The following is a 17,745-nucleotide window of genomic DNA, read 5'->3' as shown; positions in this document are numbered from 1 at the left end:
ACAAGGCATACGGTTCAGTTCTACCATGTTGTCTGTAAGGAAAAAAAATATCAGAATAAGCAGGAACATTCCTGTCAGTCAGGGCAACATGATAAGAATGTGAATTCTTTGGAGTTCTTTCCTGAGGAATTTTTTTTTTTTTTCTGCTGAGTATAACAAGTTTTCTGAGTATCACAGTAACAGTTCCACACTAGAAAGCACAGATAGGTGACTGGTCCCACTATTTCTAGAAGGACTGAGGATACAGGGAGAACCAGTGACTTACTGGAAGTCTTGGCACATGCTTGCAGAAATCGAGACATACAGACTCCAGAGGAGTGGTGCGCGGGAGGCTGCCTTAGTGGCCTCTCCCATCCCTGTCAGGAACAGCACCTGATTCTTGAAGCCTTCTTCAGCTCTCCAGCGGCCTGTGGGAGTTTGCCACTCCACTGTGGATGATCTTACCGAGTCAATGTTGGAAGCCTGAATCGGATGGGATAGCAGTCAGTAAACAAAACATGGCTTTAATTTGGGGAGATCCGTGTCTGAGTTTCAGTTTTGTGTCTCTCTTCTGTGTAACTTCTGGGAAATTATTTAACCTTTCTGAGGGTTAGTTGCCTGCTCTGAAACATGAGAATAGTATGTCTTACCTTGTAGGCTGTGCTGAAGAGTGAGCGAGGGCCAGTTGTAACAAGTGCTGCACGGTGGCAGGGACTCCGAAGAAGTTTTGATTAAAATTCCCATTTTTTGTTTTTGTTTCCTTCCACATTTTGAGTCTTAGGGTGGCTTGGGAATACTAGACACTGGTAGGAAGTAGGACTGACGCCATTTCTAGATAAACACTTTAAGATAAGCACTTCCTAGTAGTTCAGGAGACCTCAAGCTGCTCCCCGGCCCATCTATCTGCTACTGTGGGAGACCATTGGCAGCAGAAGGGTCTCAGCATTGAGCTGCTTGCCTGGTCCCCAGCACTGCTCCACTTGGGGAGAAGGACCACTCTTGCTTGTTCTCCCTGCTTAATCTGTGTTTTGTCAGCTCCTTCTGTGAGGGTCCCATGCTTCCAAGGCAATGCTGGGCCCTTTGTAGGTCTGACTTCAGCCTGAGTTTCTCCTCGCTCCACTTTCAAGATGAATGGCTTGGAAGTTAGTCAGCCGACCTGCTGAAAGGAAAGCAAAACATTGATTCAACAGTTGCTCCGTAAGTATTTACGGACCAGGGATCCACCGCTTGTTTTGACTGGCGAAAGCCAAATAGAGGAAATTCAAACAGTTACAAGCCGAGATACCATCTTAGTTTTGTTAAGACCCACAAATAAAATCTGATCTATAAAAACGCGAACCTGTTTGTAAAGAGACCTAAGTGTCTGATCAAAATTTGAAAGGTGCCAAATTTTGCTACTCATCTTCTAAGACAGTTAAAAGTTCAGCTCATAGGATGTCTTTTCAGCCCGCGGGCCGCCCCATCCCAAGGTCTATTTAGTCAGCCTCCCTTTTTCTCTCTTTTAGGCCAGTGTGGGTTTATGGCAAAATGGGGGAGGTGAAGGATTCGTTTTGAGCAGCTGGACCTAAAGGTAACAAAACCACAATCTTGGCTTAAAACATCTTCGCTCATCACCTCTGTCACTCTGTCTCTCCTGCCCTTTGCCCAGTTTGTTTGGTAATACACAGGGGAGAGAAAAAACTTCCCACACGCAGCACTTCATGGGCAGATAGATACATGAAGTCTGCTGGTGGCTCACCATTCCGTCACGCGTGGCGGTGGAGCACCCTCCCCCCCCCCCCCCCCCCCCACACACACACTACACGCAGTGGTACTCTCTTGGCAGCAGGGAAGTCTGCCAAAGTCCCATCAGGCTTGTTTCTTAAGCAAAGTTGTATAAGTTAACAGGTTTTATTGTTGGGGGGTAATCTGGACTGTTCTTACAGGAGGAAAGGACGAGGCCCCCAGAGTGTTTGCCAGCAGCAGCCCTCCCTTGGCGTTACTCATTCCCTCTCCTCATTAATTTGTGTGAGCTCAGCTCGGGTAACAAACGGCGGGGCAGGGGGATCCTATTCAGCCAGGCCTGGCCCGGGGAAGGCCTGTGAGCTAATTGCTCTAATTGAGTGGGAGGGACTGCTTTCCTCTGGATTCCTGTCCCTTCCCGGCCTTGTTTGGAGAGGAATGAATGGAGGCCCACTTCAGCTCCTGCTGGCAAGCCCCAGCAGCTGGGATCCACTATAGGGATCCACAGCACGGGCCCACACTCCAGTGCTACTCCCGGTCCTTTGTGTGAGCAGCGAGGTGCTCACCCAGGGCTTGGCGAGCTTGCTTTTCGCTGCCTTTTGGGTTGAGAAATGCTCTGCTATAATTTATATCAGGGAGACGGCATTAGAAATGTGTTAGCGTGCCTCTCCAGATGGACATATCATTTACAACTACCACAATATATTATCAATGCACTGCTCTTTAGGACCTGCTACATAATAGACATGTAATGAAGCATATGAAACATGGATTTCATTTCCAAGCCCCGAAAGGGAAACATGATTGTGTGGGGGGGGGCGCCACTCCAGGTGGGGGCCACAGGGAGGGGCTGGGGGGCAGGGAAAGGGTCTGTCTCTTTAAGGCGGACTAGGAGGAAAAGCAAAAGTCATCAACTCTGAAAGTAACAAATGAGAGCCCAGAGCTGTGCAGCTAATGTGCAAACTTGCTTCTGTCCTCCATGGCGCCATCATTTATTTAGGAGGTAGAAGCAGAAGACGGGGACTTGCATTTGCTTGATACTCAATTATACATTAGTGTACATCACTTGGCAATCTGTTCATATCAATTTAATTGGATTTTAATATTGCCTCTGATCTTGTTGTCCAATTAACAGTACTGGCTGGCAATAAAGCAGAACCACACACTATGTAACACCTTTGATCCCTGCCATATGGAGCTCTCCCATTGATTACCACATTTTCAAAAAATTTCACTCTCTCAATATGGGCTGTGATAAATGGGAGAAAAAGCACATCCCTGATGTGATAAAAATTTCACTTCAACTCGCAACTTCATTTATTTTGTTGACATTCGGCTCTGATTAAGAACAATAAAAAAATCATGCCCTGAATATCATATGCAAATACAACCCTGGGCATGAATCTAATCATGCCATGGGAGCATTACCATGACTAGCCTGGCATCGGCTCAATTTTTTTTAAAGTGACAGCATACACTTCTGGGCTGGCTCTGCAAAGTAGTCGCCGCCACTATGTCATTTAATAAACATCTGATGTTTCTGTTTCCACCAAGACAGGGGAGAGCATTTGAAGTCCTGTAATTAGGCCCCTGTGCCTGGGTTGCTGTCTGGTGTGGCCCTCTTGTTATTCCCACCCCAGGCCCTGCTTCCAGAGTCAGGCACCTGAGAGCTGGGTAGGGGTGAAGGTTACTGTGCGAACTTGAGGCTTCTTCCACTTCTTGAGCTGCCCCTCAGAATGGGTGAGGGAGGGGCCTTGAGGTCGGGGCTGTACCACCAAGGCAAAGAACTGGACCGGCCTGCTCTAGGAAGGTTATGAATGTGTGTGTGTGTGTGTGTGTGTGTGTGTGTGTGTGTGTGTGTGCCAGCTTCCTGTTTGCCTCTTGGAGTTATGCAAGCAATTATGGCTTAATGCCCTGGAGACACTCCCAAATGACAGGCTTAACCCCCAAGGGAAACAGGCTTCTGTTGTGAAGGATTACACCAATGTTCTAAAGAGCCCTTCCACAACTCTGAGGACATCTCTTTCATGCCTCAACAGGAAGGTTGCTAGTGGCCAGAGCGGAGAAACACTAGAGAGGCCCCTTCTGGGATGGCAAAGACTCGGCGGCTCTCCCATCCTTTCCTGCTTTCTGGGACAGACACTCCTCATCCTACAGGCAGCTCTGTGGCTCTGCATTTTGGGTCCACACAGCCCATACTGGACAGAGAGCTCCAGAGCTGGGCAAGCACCTTGGTAATCTCACTGCAACCGGGGAGACAGATATTTAGAGCATGGCCACACCTCTCAGTAGCAGGGTCCACATGGCAGCCAGGGCTCACCTGGAATCTGGGCAACTTTGGGATGTTGGGAGGAGGAGGGCTCACTCAGGCTGCTGGATCCACATAGCATAAATTATTTCTTGACCATTAGCGGTGTTTCTGCCTCATAACCGTTCTTCAGGCACATTAAATCAGCGAGAGGGAAGAGCATGCTAGGACATCTGGGGCTGCCAGATAATTCAGTTAATTTCTATTCCCTTGAACCTGGAGGTGTTAATTTGGAAGCACAACAGAAGAGGGCTGAAGAATGCTAATACGTCATTTGAATGATTAATGCAATCAGGGGGATTGGGGGGACCTCTGTTTACTCTTTAATTTTGACATGGCACAGTGAGGAGGAGAGCGGCTAATTTTCCAAAGTTAAGGGCAAGTTGGTTTCATTTCAGTCACGTGGCCTCTGCTGGCGTTTAGGGAGCTAGGGTAACTCAGAAGGGCTGTATTGGGCGACGGGGGCCAGCCTTGCTCCTATAATAGCCACAGCCAGGAAAACAAATGAAATTGTTTGTGATCCGAGGAGCCCAGTCCTCTTGGGTGAGGAAGCTCCCAGAAGCTGCTGGGAACAGCCAACAAGAGAAAAGAGAAAGAAAGAAAAGGCAAGAGAGAGCCTGGAAGGAAACATTGCTGAAAATGGGTGATAGCCTTCTAAGGGCTGTGTATTTTTATCTGACATTTACAAACTGAGTGGCTTTCTTTTTAAAAGAAGGAAAATATTTCCAAATTTATTTAAATGGAACCCTATTAGGGAAAGCTTAGGCCTGAGCAACTATTTCAAAATATATTTCGAGGAGAGACGCAAAGGAAGACATTTAAATTCTTTGCAGACTGTGGGCATTTAAAAGAAGTCTGGTCTATTTACTGCACTGCCTCTGACTCCAGGCAGCTTATGACTGTGATAACAGGAATTCAAAGGGCATCCCTCCACAGACAGCCACTCTCGTATCTCCGTTTTAAAACAAAGAAGGTATTGTGAGAGTGAAAGGGATTTGGCCCCAAGCATTAAACAAATTCTAGAGAGCAGGAAAAAACCCTGTAATTATGTTAATAGTAAATTAATGTTTTTGCAATTTACCCATATCACCTCAGAATAGGTGTTGTTCAGAAGTACTTACTGGAAATACCCAGTAGATGCTCTGGAGAGGGATGAAGTCAAAATGTTTGGTTTCTGGAAGCCTGGAGTTTAGTCTACAGAGGGAGCACTCCCTCTATAGAGAGAGTCTGTTTTCTTGAGGTGCCACTCAGGCAGGGCTCAGAAAGCTGGAATGAGGGGCCATGTTTCTTGAGTTGCATGTGCTTTGGGGTTTCCTGGGCCATGAATGCAAGGCTAAGGGGTGCTCACCATCGCTCACTGTCTTCACTCTGTGATTAGCCCGACTTCCTGGGTCTTGAACCTGTCCACTTTGTTCTAACCTGAGATCTCAATGCAGGCAAGGCCCTGGATTGAACAGACCTTAAAATTGGTTTGCACAGAAAGACCCTTCAGGATAGAGAGTTCTCCCAAACATAGTTGAAAGGAGCTTCCTCTGAGGAATGGTGTTCAGGAGGTTTTCCTTGTCAGCAAGCTCTGTATCTGAGATGCAAGCAACAGTAGACAGGAAATACTTGAAAAACAGCCCAGTTACACTGAACATGGGTCATTGTTTCTTTGTCATTAAGCCCTGAATGATACAATATAGCAACTACTATATAGTGTTCACCCATATTAAGAATTGTCGGTAATCTAGCCATGACTGAAAATATAGTAGAGGTGAGAGGAGGTCGTATGTGAACTCTTTTGTACCAGAGACTGTGTATCCTGGTTTCTGGGGAGAGTTCCAAGAACCCATTTCCAGAAGACGCTGAGGGGAAACTCTATGCCAGGAACTGTGCTAGGCCCTTTTATCTCTAAACAGTCCCGAGAGGTGGGGGTTATCATCACATTTTACTAATGAAGAAATTATGTTTAAGAAACAAACTGTGCCGGCCTCAGTGATGAGAGCCTTCTTTTCTGAATAGACTTCTGTGCCCTTTTCACTACACTAGAGCTGTTCCAGCTACAGGTTGTGACATGAACAGCCTCCCTGGTAGGCTTCCGTTAACACTCGGTGCCTTTCCTCAGTGCTGGGCCCCCATGACCTCTTCTCTTCAGGTACTCAGTGAGACTATTTTTTTTTTTCTTCATGCTTTACACCTTCATCAAAACCTGTTTTCAGGAGATTTCCTATCAGACACATATTTTTTAATATGAATTTCAACCCAACTGAGAAACTGTGCCCTGATTTTATTTTTCTTTTCCTTTTAACATATTACTTCTCCTGATTAATTCTCAAGAGATATCAATATTTAAAATTTTATAGCTAATAATGGAATAAAATATTTGACCTGCCTTTTAAAGTGGCAGAGGCATTAACGAGGAGGAGCAATTACTGCAGATTTGCCTTAATCTTTCAAGTAAAGTAAATGTTGGCTTTTCTGCCGTATACCATCTAGAAGGACTGCATAGCCTAGTACTGCTGACACGCCTTATGATGCGTAATGGGAATTATTGTAAATAACCACTAAAGTCCAAGTGAAGAAGCCTGAATTTCATCCCCCTTCACTAAAATGAATGGCTCACCCACACTGGACTGACTTACTTTGGGGCTGTATCTGGTTCTGTCTGGGTGCCCATCTTAGACCGAATCTCTGTTGATCTCCCCCCCCCGCCCCCCCACACCTGTCGCTTATCATTTGCAATTGGCTAGCAATATGAAATCTATTGACCTCCAGGGTCTAGATGGTAGGCAAAACCTTTTCCAGTTAAAGATTCTGTGAGACTAAATCTAGGAATATGGTCCCTGAATCCATTTGTATATAAACAACCGAGCTCCATAAATATGTCTTTGACCAGATTCTCCAGGAGTAAAGCTTGGGCTTGGGAATCTGTTCCTAAAGTAACTTGCAGCTAGTCTAGGAACTAGTGTTTAGGTAATGCCACTTCAGATTGTGTGATTCAGGGTTTTACTTATTCAATAGCTATGAGCAGAAACCAATGTTTTTTCTATCTAGGGTGTACGAATTAGCTTTTAATTGGCTAGATTTTTTGGGGGGGTGTGTGGAGAGATAAGTCTATATTCTTAATTTTTGCTATTTTGTCATTAAACTCTTGAAGAAGATTGTGGAGTATTTTGCACCCCTGGGATTATAGGAGAAGCCTGTTCTAATTGGTTTCACACACGGCAACTGGAGCTTATCAAGTAGCCGGCCCTGAGCAAGTCATCTAAAAGGTAATTTTCTGTAAAACCAAGGTAGGAATACTTACTTACTTTGGGAGAGTTGTTGAGACTCCAAGATCCTGTTATTTCTACTTGATCTCATGCATAATAATTATTGAACATTTACCCTGGATCAGGTCATATAAAATCAATGGGAGAAGTGACAGAAATAAAATCAGTTCATTCTGTCCCACATGACCCTTGTTCATGGGCCACCATGAGTCTTCACCTGAACTGGGCTGGGATTTGGTTTCTTTGGTTTGTCTACTGACACCTCTCAACCTGACTGCTTCATGCATACAGTTAGGATAAATACCTCTAACTCTCTCTACCTTGTATTAATTGAGGATGCTTATTGTCAAAATGATCAACCACAGGTCTTAAACTGGCTATCTGAGATACTGGGTATGTTTTCCCGCTCTTCTCTGGTTTTTGGCTCTCTTCAGAGCCGACTGACACAGCCTTTTGGTCTAGACCATGAGATGTTCATTCCACTGATGTTTGGCTGTTGTAGTTGAAGATTGATAAGCTAATTGACATTGAGAGGTTCCCGGTTGACAATGGCAGAGTTTTAAGAGTAATCTTCAAAGGCTAAGACAAGGAAAAACAATTAAGGTAAAGATAGGACAGAAATAAATCTGATCACGATAGGATTTTGGAACTGAAGCTTCTTACGCTGTGTATTGGGGTCTGATTGGCCTGGAGAAACATCCTTTCTGGTTTTACCAAAGAGGCTCAATAGTTAATAACAATTTTATTAGAATTTGTTATTGGCTGGCAGATGAAAACACAGTTCACATATGTGCTCTAAAGGATAGCATCTTTGGATAGGGACAGCATTAGAAATAGCCACACAAATCATGCTTGGGGCAACAACAGTAAACTTGTGTCACGTATATAGGGAAGACAGCACGTTCAAAATCCAGATTTGTGCCACATGAATACTGAACACCAGGATTGGGTTTCTTCATATTGATTAAATTGATTATCAGTTTAATTAGTTGTATTTCTAATTGCTTTATGATCTAAAAAGAGTGTGTGCTTGTTTAACCCAGGCTAATTCTACACTCACTGCTTTTCCTCCTCAGCCTGGGTGGACACTGGAATGCACCCGAGATGAACATGTGAAACCATTCCCAGTGAATGAAGGAACTTAAAACAATCCAAAGACCACTGCTGACTTAATAAACACTCTTCTTAAGCCACAAGGGGCTTTCAGATACCCCTTTTTTAGGAGTGAGGTGTAATGGACCACAAGATAATGTCTTTAAATGTGCAATGGCATCACAGTAAGGATAAATGGGAAGGAAGGGAAAAAAGATGGAGACACAGAGATATTCACAGGAGTTGCAGGAGCAAAGTACTGAGAGTCCAGGACTAGCAAGGAGCAATGCCCTGAGAGACATGGAACCTGCGGATTCACCACACTGTACAACAACGCACATGTACATGTGTAAACCTTTCCATGCTGCATGACACAGGGAGCTGATAGTAATGAAAAAACGCCTGGTGGAAGGTTGGCCAGCTGTGCAACTTTAGGCAAGTTAATTGGCCTTTTTGAGCTAGTTCTTCCCTTATAGCAAAAAAAAAAAAAAAAAAAAAAAAAAAAAAAAAAAAAAAAAGGATTTGGCCAGAAGATTTCTCTCTGAGGCCTTTCTACAGCATGAAAATGCTATTATTCTAGGAGTTTAGACAAGTTACACATCAGTGAAACATCATAATGGTTTCTAAGCAGTGACTTCTAAATTCATATATTTATCCATTCAACAAATATTGAATGCGGGCCTACCAGCATTTTAACTCTTTAACAAAGTGATGAAAGGCCCTCAGCTGTGCTCAGCTCCACTTGGCTTCTACCCTCGCCTGAGCTCAATCAAAACCCGGGCCACAGCGGGTTGAGGGCAGATGCTCGAAGCAAGGAGGAGGGGCTGCTGTAGGACTTCATGTCAAGCTGACCCCAGGCCACAGATATCCCACTTCCTCTTCAGAGCCACATTATCCAGAGAAACCTTCCTGCTGCTCTTGGGGACAATGTGGGCCGGTGGATATGGGGATGGGGCAGAGGAAGACAGAGGCGGGTCAGCTTTTTCATGGTCAACAGGCCAGGACCTTGTTCTATCCCTCTTTGACCAATGCTAAAAATGAAGTCTGTATGCTCTACCTGATGCAATGTGAAGAGCAGTGAGTCAGAGACAAAGTGAGAGGGATCCAGGACCAACATCCCAATTGCAAGAGATAAAACAGTGTGGATCTGTACGGGAGGAAAAAACGCTGATGAAATAAATGACAGAATGTGGTAATTCATTTTTAAATTTCAATTTGAGTCTTATATTCTGTTGCTAGATACCAATGTTAATGGAGTTGTATCTTTTTAGACTGCTTTTGGCTGCAACGGTTTCTCAGATGCTTCTTGCTTTGGAAGACACTGACCATTTGGAGAAGCACTGGCCATGTATGTCTAAGATTGCTTCGTAAGTAGAGTGTGTTTGATATTTGTCCCATAATAAGACTAGGCTATGGGTGGGTTTCTTGAGAGCATGGTGGTGACAAACTGCTGTTCATCATATCATATCAAGGGTACTATCATCACCGTGATATTTCATTGCTGGAGCTGACCTCATCAGCTAGTTGACCTAAGGTTTGCTTCTCAGATAGAAAAGTTCTCCTCAGCCACTCAGACTGTGCTCTTTGGAAGGCTGTCACTATCTGAGGCCTGAATGTAATGGGTGAGGAGTTAGGCTCTACTGCCTTGGAGGAGTGTTTATAGAGACATCACTGGGGGCTCTTTTTTCTTAGAGAATTTACAGGCTATCTCCAACGGGTCCACATATATATAGTATACAAGTACAGATTCCTAAACATTTGTTTTCTGGGTGGGTTGTAATTCAATGGCATTTTATTCATTTTGTTTTTCTCAAGTTCTCTAGTTTTAGCCAGCAGGAGCTCCTTCAGTTAGCTCTTGAGTTGCTCTGCCATACGGCCAGTAGAGTTGATTTCTTTTGTTTTAGAAGATTTTCCTGACATTTTACACTATGAGATGCTATAAGATTATCTGGTATGTGTTTTCCGCCAGGGATCTCTGTCTTCTTTCACTGGGGAATGATTTCTGAAACCACAATCTGGGTGACCAGAGTGCTCATTGTTTTTGTGATAATATTGATTTTGATGCATTATAAACAAAGCAAAAAATACATGTGTACATACTAATGTATACATATGTATATCTATTTCTCCCCTCTCTTTACACACACACACACACACACACACACACACACACACACACACACACATCCATGCGTATCTCCACATATAATCATCTATCTCAGAACAGGGGTCCATACTAGTGATTTCAGTTCCAATCTGTCATTTATGGTTTGCTCTAGCTCTCTCTTGTTTATCTTAAACCCTGGCCTCTAATGGTGAGAAACCTGGATCCAGATCCAACCACTTGCTGATCCCTTATTCAATGGTTCGGTGCCGACATGTGTGTATAGCAAGAATGGTCACCCTACATTTCTATAATAAACAACTCTCAGCCAGAACACAGTGATTATGTACTACAGTTCAATTTCTGTCAGTATAGAACTTTTTCTTCTTCTTTAAAATGCAGTTTGACTCATTCAGAATTAGCATGGGTGGGAAAAGCGTTAAAAAAACTGAATGTTGTGTTTGACTTTTGCCTTGTTTTAGCTGTGAAAGTCTATACACTATGACAGATGTTTGTCATATATCTGCCATACTGCCATATATGGTATATGATACAGATTCATAGCCATAAAGGTCTCTGGAGAGCTGGATTTGGTAGTGTAGGACAGTAATCCCAGCTGCTCAGGAGGCTGAGGCAGGAGGAAGTTCAAGGCCTGCTTGGGCAACTTAATGAAAACCAAACCAAACCAAACCAACAAAAACCAAAAAGAATGGGGGATAAAGACCAGTGGGTCACCTGACATGCAGGAAACCTTAAGCTCAATACCTAGTACCACCAAAGCCAAGCCAAGCCAGGCCAAGCCAACCCAACCCAAACCAAACCAAACCAAACCAAACCAAATCAAGCCAAGCCAAGCCAAGCCAAGCCAAGCCAAGCCAACCCAACCCAACCCAAACCAAACCAAACCAACCCGAACCAACCTGAACCGAACCAAACGGAGTGTGGCAGAGCTGAGCTGGACCAGACCAGACTGAACTGGACAGGACCAGACTGGACCAGATCAGACCAGACCAGACCAGACCAGACCAGACCAAAACAAACTAAACCAAACTAAACTAAACCCAACCCAACACAACACAACCCAACCCAACCCCAAAACACTCCCCAAAACAATCACAACTCTTATACTTCATTTATTTTATTTTCTTCCTTTCCTTGAAGCCCTAGCAACCACTGATTTTTCCTCATCTTCGTAAACCTGCAATTTTTGGAATGTCATGTAATTAGAATCATAAAGAGATGACATTTTCATACAATGTCTTATACTTAAAATACACATCCATGGTGCATGTATACATTTTTATTGCTCAAAAGGCTCATTTATTTTTGTTGTGGAATAATATCTCATCACTTAGGCACACTCCAGTCTATTATCTACTAAGGACAGGACATTTTGGTTACTTCTGTATTTTTTGCAAGGCTCACAGTGGTTATGAATAAAACTGCAACCAACAAGTTTTGATATGGACTTAAGTTTTCAAATTGGTTGCAGGAATATCTAGGAGTATGATTGCTGGGTTGTGTGATGATAGGTTTAGCTTTGTTATAAAGTACTGGTACTTTCCAAAGTGACTATATAGTTTGTATTCCCATCCATAGCCACTGGGCATTCCTGCTACTATATGCTGTTGGCAAGATATTTGTGTTCTCTCTCTCTCTCTGTATATATATATATATATGTACATATATATATATACATGTACATATATATGTATATATAATTTAATAATTTTAAATTTAAATTAAATTTAAATTTATTTAATTTAAATCAATTTTATATTTTTATATTTATATATAGTGTATCATTACTATAAAGTAAATAATTTTAGTCAATTTAAATATAATAAATATATATTCATAATATATATGAATATAAGTATATAAATATTAATTATATATATAAAATATATATTTAAAGATGTGAATTTATAAGGGCCGTCCTCATCCAAAGTACAGCAGTGATCCCAGGCATTACAGGGACCTCAAGCCTGTGGTAGAGTGAGATTCTATCTCTTCCCCCCAAAAAAATTAAATAAAAAAAATACATATATTATATATTATACATCATACATTATATATTATAGTACATATTAATAGTATATATACATATGTATATATGCATTCTAATGAGTGGATAGTCATATTTTACTATTGCTTTTATATATAACCTTAACAATGTGACATTGACAATTTTTTTTTCATTTTTTATAATTTTATATTTTCTTTTGTTGGGTAATTGCTCAGACCTTTCGTTCACATTTAGATTAGGTTTTTTGTTTTCTTGATTTTATTTTTTTATTTCTTGAAAAATAGAATCTCATTGCACTATAGGCTGGCCTTGAAGTCCCTATGGGGCTGGTGCTGACTTGGCAGTTCGGATGAGCCTAGACCTCAGAAACTCACATTTTTAAACACTCTGCTCCCTGTTGGTGACTATTTGGACAGGAAGTGTGGAGCTTTTTGGAGGAGGTGTGTCCCGGGGGTGGGCTCTAATGTTCCAGAAGACTCTTTTGCCATTCCTTGTTAGTAGTTTCTACCTCCTGCTTGTGAATCAGCATGTAAGTTCTCAGCATGGACCAACCCTCTGAAACTGTAAGCCCGACTAAACACTTCCCTTTATAAATTGCCCTGGTTATGGTATTTTGAAACACAAATAAAAAAATAAGTCAATGACAATTAACTCTTAATCCTCCTGTCTCCACCTTCTGAGTGCTGGGATTATAGATACATATTACCACTGCAGGTCTTAATCTTTCTATTAATAAGAGTTAAGGGTCTGTGGTGTGCCTGGCTGTGTGTTTGTTCTCCTTCCTCTTCTGTTTTCTTTCTTTGATATTAGTCTGGGATGAAGGGCCTTGCAAATGCTAACTAGGCTGGAGTGATTTTCCTAGTAGTGTCTTTTACTGAGAAGTCTTAAAGTTTAATAAGACAATTCTAAAAGTTCTGCTTTGTTGAATTAACTTGCTGTGTTTTATATAAAAGCTTATCGTCAGATTAGAAATCTTCTACATGTTCTCTTAGAAAATTTTATCTAGAACTTTCGGAATGATGATATGGAAACCACAATTCCCCTTCTAAGGAGACAAAAGATAGTTTATTCAGGACCTAAATATGAATAGCCATGGTTTGGGATGCAGATGTTCTGATGTGCTAACGACTTTTATGAAGTTTTATAGTAACAAAGAAAGTAATATTCCAAAATATGATCCAATCATGTTCATTTAAGCATCGCTGGGTAGGTTATAGCAAAGCAAGAACGCCTCTGTTGTAGGCCTCGGATGCTATCTGATGACAATCCTAGTGGTCTGATGATACACCCCAAAGGTTTCTCATGTTAGTCACAGAATGTTAGTGAGCTTCCATTGTCCACTTGGCACACCTGGAAGAGGAAATCTCAATTGATGAAGTCTCCATTGGAATAGTCTGTGGGGTATTTTCTTCTTTCTTTCTTTCTTTCTTTCTTTCTTTCTTTCTTTCTTTCTTTCTTTCCTTCCTTCTTTCTTTCTTCTTTCTTCCATTTATTTATTTATTTATTTATTTATTTATTTATTTATTTATTATTGGTTGAATTCTTCTTTGAGGCAGGGTTTCTCTGTATAGCTCTGATTGTCCTGGACCTTGCTTTGTAGACCAGGCTAGACTTGAACTCAGAGATCAGTGTGTCTCTGCCTCCAGAGTGTTATGATTAGAGGTATGTGTTACCATACCTGACTTAAAATTTTTATACAATATATTTAATTTTGTACATATTCTTTCCCCTTTCTCAAGACCTCCCAAATCAGGAACTCATGAAAGTTCATAAGTTCATGTTTTTTCTTCTAAAAGAACAAAACAAAAAAAAAAACCCTCAAAATACAAAACAAATAAACAAACAACCCCAAACAACAACAAAATACCAAACCAAACCAAACCAAACCAAACCAAACCAAACCAAACCAAACCAAACCCAGCAGGTTTCCCTCTCCTCGTAGATATCATTACAAATAGCTTCTTAGTTGGTGTTAGGCCTTTGTATCCATTTCCTTTTCCCTGTTGCCCATCATCCCACAGTCTCTGTTAGTTCATATGTATATCAGCCTTGCCTGAGATATACATAGACATACACGTACACGTACACACACACACACACATACACACATACACACACGCACATATATATATACGTATATACATATGTATATATATACATATACATACATATACACATATATACACATATATACATATATACATACATATATATATATACATACATATATATACATATATATACACACACATATATACATACATATATATGTACATATATACGTATAGATGCCAGTCTATAGTGGGTACTAGAGGAAAGCTGGCAGCAGTAACTCCTCTCCCCATGCATCCTAGCCAGTGAGTGCTACATCCTTTGCAAGTGGAGTTACTGGCCTACCCTTACCCCATGCACTCTTCCTGTCTGCACTGCCTGGGCCAAGGGGCAGAAACACTCTGCTTTTCTTCCCCAGGACATTCCCAGGCTTGGGGTTTTTCTATAGGTTTGAAAGTAAAGGGGGGTTGGTATGGGTGGGGGAAACCTGACAATAAAGAGATTGGATCCAAAAAATATATATATATTATATATATAAAATATATATAAAATATATATATAAAATAAAAAAATATATAAAATATATATATAATATATATATACACACACATATATACATATGTATATATACACGTACATATATACGTATGTATATATATGTGTGTGTGTATATATATATATATATATATATATATATATATATACACACACACATATATATGATATAGGATCTGCATCATCCAGCCTGCATCAGAGAAGAACCTCCTTGCAATGGATGGTACTTAACACAGAGACCCACACTGGACATGGGTAGAGCATGTGAGTTACAAGTGTTGGAGAGGAGCTCAGAATGGAAGGTCTTTAACCAACACTTCTGTGAGGCTCAGGGACCTATTTGGAAGATGAGGCAGAAAGACTGTTAAGAGTCAAAGCTGATAGATGACTTCAGGGATTACTTTTTTAACTGCTAGTTGATGTAGGAGAGCCTGGTCCATTGTGGGCGGGGCCAGCCCTGGAAAGGTAGTCTTGGGTTGTATAAGGAAGGAAGCTGAGCAAGCCAGAGGGAGCTAGCCAATATCAGCATTCTGCATTTTCTGATTCAGTTCTGCCTCCATGTTCCTCGCTGAGTTCCTGTCTTGACTTCCTCCGTGGGCTGTTGTGATGTAGCAGTGTAATACAAATCCTTTCCTCCCCAGAGTTGCTTTGGCCAGGTTTTGTCACCTGGACAGAGCAGCAAGGTAGAACAGCTGAGAAGAACCTCTGATATTATGGTAGCAGTTTGAACAGACTAACTACGAGATGTTGCTGTAGGGTCAAGTGTTCCATAAATGTTAACTTGGTCAAACAGACTCCAGTGCTGTTCAGGTTGACTGTATCCTTGTTCATTTTCAGGTTGCTTGAGCTCTCAATTATTGAAAAATAGATCTCTCCAATGGGAATAGTAGGATTTACTTATGTGGGGGGAAGTTCTATAAGCTTTTGTCTCACGTTTCTTGATGCTGAATTGTTTGCTAGGTTCATAGATGTTTAGCTTAGGATGTTATGTCCTCTGAAAATTTTTACTTCCTTATTACTGTGGACTGTCATCTTGCAATGTCCCTTGCTCTAAGGTGTGCACTGCCTGAGGTTAACGTAGCCACTTCAGTTTTCTCTTCAGACATGTCTTCCGGGCATGTATTTTCTGCATTTAACCTAACTGTGTTTTACAGTCAAAGCAAATTTCCCATAGGCAACATTACTTTTTGTGTTTTTTTACGTGTGCTTTTAAAATTTGCATATTTAAATCAATGTTCACATCACTGGGTTGCTGATGGGATTGGGTTTGAACCTGTGACGTCACTTTTATTTACCTCATCTTTTTTCTTCCCTCCTGTTCTTCCTGATTTTTACTGAATTTTTTGTGTGATATATGTAGGATTTTAAATGTCTAATTTTACCACCGTCATAGCACATTGATTATATAGCTTAAACAGTGTTATTCTTTGAGTCTGGAAAACCTGCTTACAACTCATCTATTCCTATCTCAAATAAAACGATCTCACTTCACACAAAGTACAGGTGCTTTGCATTAAAATATTTCCGGCCAGTTTTTCCTTCCTGTCCCTGATGATATCACTGTGATTTCTTTCACTTATGCATAAACAAAAGCACACACTCGTTATAAGAATTACTTAACAGTTATCATTTAGGTAAATTAAAATAAATACAATAAAAAGTTTTCTTTGTATTTATGTCTTTCTTGCTTTCATTCTTCATGTATCTCCATGTTTCTGGGCTGTATAGCTTTCTTTCTTTTCATCTTGTAATTGAAATTTTTTAATTTTGTAAAGAATAGTGTTTCAGTTCAGTTTTGAGAGATCCCACATGAAATTGTCTTTGCATTATTTCTGCCCCTTCTCCCTCCGCTCCAGCTCCTCCAGTGTCTTCTCTTCTCTCTCTCTTGAGGTCATTTGATATCGTCTTTACTATCATGCATGTGTATATATGTGTATACAAATTCAACATGCTGAATGTCTTTACTAGTGCCCACATGTACATGTGACCACTTGGGAACCCATTGGGGTTTTTTGTGTCTCTTACACAGGGCAGATCTGATAATAAGTTGCATTTTGATTCATCTGAGAGTCTTTAGTTATCCCTCACTTTTTAAGGAAAAAAATTGTGGGCAAATTATTGTAGGATAATGCTTTTTTTCTTTCTTTTTTTCAACACAAGCACCCCACTTCTCTCTTTTGGCTGCCGTGGCTTTTCATGTATTTCTTACCCTTTCCTCTAGAGGTAAATTGTGTCTGTTTCTTTGCCACTCCCCCTAAGATTTTCTCTTTTGAATTTGTTTTTTAGTTTGAGTAGGGACTGCCAGGTGTAGACATTGTGTGGACGTGTTAGTGAACCACTGACTTCTGTTACATTCTTGGACATTGTTATTTCGGGTGTTGCTTTCCTTCCCTTCTCTCAGGTCCTCTGGGAATGCTTCACAGTTTGAGAGTGTCTTGCAGCTTTGCTAAGTTGTTCATTTTTAAAATCATTTTTTCTTTGTATTTTAATTTGGGGAATTTCTACTGATAGATTTAAACTCATCTGTTTCTTTCATCGATTCTCATCATTCTTCTGCAGTGCCCATCAAAGGCATTCTCCATTTCTGATGGACGGCTCCATTTCTGGCTCTGCTTCCGGCTATTTAAAAAATGTCTCCACTTCTTTGCTC

The 17,745-nt window shown here is 41.1% G+C and overlaps 2 long non-coding RNA genes across 3 annotated transcripts in view; both read left to right on the top strand.

The window, feature by feature from the left end:
- The first annotated feature begins 3,727 nt into the window (after positions 1-3,727).
- Positions 3,728-8,873, top strand: LOC143442944 (uncharacterized). The gene is made up of 3 exons (XR_013111568.1): positions 3,728-3,935; positions 7,149-7,263; positions 8,340-8,873. It is a non-coding gene; the product is annotated as an uncharacterized LOC143442944 (long non-coding RNA).
- Positions 8,874-8,886: 13 nt separating this feature from the next.
- LOC143442943 (uncharacterized) overlaps positions 8,887-17,745 on the top strand; it is a 72,996-nt gene continuing 64,137 nt past the window's right edge. For both annotated transcript variants that reach the window (XR_013111567.1, XR_013111566.1), the window contains exons 1-2: positions 8,887-9,547; positions 9,627-9,722. This is a non-coding gene — a long non-coding RNA (uncharacterized LOC143442943). The remainder of the gene's footprint in view (positions 9,548-9,626; positions 9,723-17,745) is intronic.

This window comes from Arvicanthis niloticus, chromosome 7, assembly GCF_011762505.2.
Source record: "Arvicanthis niloticus isolate mArvNil1 chromosome 7, mArvNil1.pat.X, whole genome shotgun sequence".
In the NCBI taxonomy this organism is placed as follows: Eukaryota; Metazoa; Chordata; class Mammalia; order Rodentia; family Muridae; genus Arvicanthis; species Arvicanthis niloticus.
This window is presented reverse-complemented; position numbering and strand designations above follow the sequence as displayed.